Source organism: Crocuta crocuta, unplaced genomic scaffold (assembly GCF_008692635.1).
Source record: "Crocuta crocuta isolate KB4526 unplaced genomic scaffold, BGI_CrCroc_1.0 scaffold3454, whole genome shotgun sequence".
Classification (NCBI taxonomy): domain Eukaryota; kingdom Metazoa; phylum Chordata; class Mammalia; order Carnivora; family Hyaenidae; genus Crocuta; species Crocuta crocuta.
Genome location: NW_027528248.1, coordinates 14657 through 17977, shown reverse-complemented (window position 1 = coordinate 17977; position 3321 = coordinate 14657). Strand labels below are relative to the sequence as shown.

Here is a 3321-nt window from a genome sequence, read left to right as displayed (position 1 = left end):
ACCCCTCCCCCCCGCCCTGGCCCCGGCTGGAGCCCTCCTGATTACATCAGATCAAGACCGGCCATCAGACTCTGATCCAAGGATGTTTGTTGAGTTTCCACCGCGGAAGGCAGGGGTCCCAGAAGGTCCCGATTCATGGGCACCGTGCCCAGCCCCCTTTCACAGAGGAGAAAGCAGCTGGCAGTAGGCAACAGAGAGTCTGACTTCCTTTGGATTTTGACTGCAGATGGCTTTTAAGGCTAAGGCTCGCCACACCCACCTCTCCTCCTGCCCGCCCTCCCTTCACTCTGATAAAAGGCCTTACCCCAGGCCCTCCGCTCCCCACCAAAAACACCCCAAGCCAGGCTCCTTCCTTTCCTCCCAAGCCAGTTTTGAATCTGCCCGGGGGGCTGCCTGGCTCTCCCTGGAAAGCCTCCTTATGGGGGCTGTAAACCTTTTCCTGCCTTCCTGGGTGCTGTCCGCAGTCTCCCCACCGAAAGGAAAATGGCCCTGGGGGTGGGGAGCCGGTCCATCCGGTTCCCCAGAGGGGCACCACAACGCAGGAGCTGCGACGAAGTCGGTGCCACGCGGCACTTGCCCTCGACACGCCTATCCCAATGTGGGTCCGCAGGCCTCCCCGCCAGACTGGACCGCCTCCTGTCTGTACCAAGACCAGGGGATCCGTTATTTCCCCATCGGTACCCTGTTTTCCTGAGTGCCCGTGGTGGGCTACACGCCGAGCCGGTCCGGGACTGTCGTAAAGCGGCTTAGGCCTGGCTTTGCAGGAGCGCGTGGAACGCTTCCGTTGTCCCGGGGAATTCACCGTTTCGGAGGCAGCTGACCGGTGGCCTCTTCCCAGATGCTCGAAGGAGTGCTTCTTGGAGGCACACCGTCAACGGGAAGGCCTGGCGGGCTTGTGGAGGTCCCAGCGGCCTCCGGCCCCCGCCCCAGGGACTCCAATTCCATTGCCTTGTGGCAGCGGTGGGACAGGAGTAGGCTTTAAACGAAACCCCAGGAGATTCTGATGTGCCAGCCGGGCTGGATGCACGCTCCCACAGATCGATCTGGAAGAATATCCCTTCCGTGTCCGGGAGCACATTGGCAGGTATGACGGCCTTTGCCTGTCGGCCGTTCGTTCCAGACAAACGGTGAAGGGGTCCAGGGCTCCGGCAGAGAGAGGAAGTGGAGAGCTTCCCGAAGGACCCGGACTTTCCAGTCCCCTAAATGCGAAGCCGAGCCACCTGGGCGTGGGCGTGAAGTACTTCTCCCCCAAACGGGGGTGGGGGTGGGGGTCAGCGAGCCTTGGGCCTGGGCCCAGGCCACAGGACGGAGTCAGGCCTACCAAGCAGAAACACACTTGGAGAAGAGGTAGCAAACGGGCAGGGTATTGGGTGTAGACTAAGAAAGTTTCAGAAGACCGAGGCGAGGAAACCAGGCCACGGGTCAAGCGCGTGTGACCCAGAGAGAAAGCCAAAGGCACGAAGAGGGAACACGACTCGTCTGCGCCTGCCCCAAGGAGGCAATGGGAAGTCGACCTAACCCCTCCGCACAACGGAGAGAAAAAAAAGAGAAGAAAAGAAAAGCGCAGAATCTAAAGAGGAAAAGCACAAAAGGCAGAGACCGAGCAGATACGAGACACCCGCGCCAAAGTGAAAACTCGTCTATAGGTCGCACCGGTAGAGTTCCCCGCGGTGGGGGTGCACCGGTCCCGGAGGTACTGCAATACCGGGTCGATGCGCGGAGTGGACGGAGCAAGCTCCTATTCAATCTCCCTGCTCCAAAAATCCATTTAATATATTGTCCTCGGATAGAGGACGTATCAGATATTAAACTGATAAGAACAGATACTACACTTGATCTTAGCCAAAAGGCCGAGAAGCGATGGCGTGTGGTCGGGCCGCGCCGCCACCGCCCTGCCGTCATCCACATTGCACTCACGGTGAGCTTGGTCACCCTCATTCGGNGGGGGTGCACCGGTCCCGGAGGTACTGCAATACCGGGTCGATGCGCGGAGTGGACGGAGCAAGCTCCTATTCCATCTCCCTGCTCCAAAAATCCATTTAATATATTGTCCTCGGATAGAGGACGTATCAGATATTAAACTGATAAGAACAGATACTACACTTGATCTTAGCCAAAAGGCCGAGAAGCGATGCCGACCGCCCGGGCCGCGCCGCCACCGCCCCGCCGTCATCCACATTGCACTCACGGCGAACCGGGTCACCCGCAGTCCACATTCTTGGCTCACTATCCTGTGCTACGCGGCGCCACACGCCGTGCGGTTGGTTGCAACTGTCCCCCTGCGTTCCTGGGGAATTTTCGCGCCCCTTTCCGCTGCCTCCGGTCCTTCCCTAGCGGAGGACTCTCTATTTGCATGTCCCGCCCCCGGCCCGCCCAGGGGGCGTGCCGCAACGGTCCCGCTCCGCCCCTTGCCCGGCCCGCCGGGTCCCCGGAGCTCTTCCCGCCGCAGGCCCAAGGCCGGGGACAGGGGCCGTCGGAGAGAGCCGCGGAGTAAAACGCCGTGCGTCCGGGACGGGGGGCGTCCACCCGGGGGCCCCACGCGGGGCCCCGACCTTGGGCGGGGGGCGAACGGCGGCCGCCGCTCTATTCACCTCCTCTCCAGCCTCCGGGGATTGAGACACCCCGCCCCGTCTGTTTCTGTCCTGGGTTAGTTCTCCGCGACGCCTGCAGTTAGCTGCAAGGACTGGGAGACCAGCACGGTCGCCCCTCAAGCCGGTCGACTCCTCAGTTCCGTCATCCCTGCGGAGAAAGCGTCCGCGACCGCAGCACTGCAGCCGCGCGCCAGACGCACTGCCCTGCGGGCTTTCCTCTCCGTTTGGATCCTCCTCGGGACCCTGGAGCGAGTTGAAGCCCTTACCGCCCTCACGTCCCCGCTGTGATCACCGACGCCAGAGGGGTTGAGAAACTTGTCCACTGGGACGCGGGCAGTAGGCAGCCGACCTGTGGGCCTCACCCTGTCCCAGGACACCGCCTGCGTCTGGACGTGGACCTTGCAGCGAGGGAGCGCGGCTGGGCCCACACCCACACCCACACCCACACCCACGGATGGGCACGAGAGAGGCCGGTACCGCGATGCTGACATCTGCGGTCGCGGCCCTGCCCGACCCCGCCCGCCTGAGCCCTCGGCTCTGTGACTCTCTCCATGGAGGTGGGGATGATCTCTCTCGGTCACGCGTCCCCCCCGGAAGCGCGGGGTTTGCGCGGGACCCTGAGCAAGTTACCTTCGTGAGTGGTTAGCCTCTGAGGCGTTTTTGCCAGTCACGTCTCTGGAAGCTTCGTGACTCCTCGCTGGAGACCAGGTCCTGATACAACCGATCGCGG

The 3321-nt window shown here is 62.3% G+C and overlaps 2 non-coding genes across 2 annotated transcripts; both read right to left on the bottom strand.

Annotated features, from left to right (window-relative positions):
• Nucleotides 1-1671: 1671 nt before the first annotated feature.
• On the bottom strand, nucleotides 1672-1862 carry LOC144222579 (U2 spliceosomal RNA). Its single transcript, XR_013332434.1, has one exon. It is a non-coding gene; the product is annotated as a U2 spliceosomal RNA (small nuclear RNA).
• An 80-nt stretch (nucleotides 1863-1942) lies between these two features.
• LOC144222578 (U2 spliceosomal RNA) lies at nucleotides 1943-2133 on the bottom strand. The gene has a single exon (XR_013332433.1). It is a non-coding gene; the product is annotated as a U2 spliceosomal RNA (small nuclear RNA).
• Nucleotides 2134-3321: the final 1188 nt, after the last annotated feature.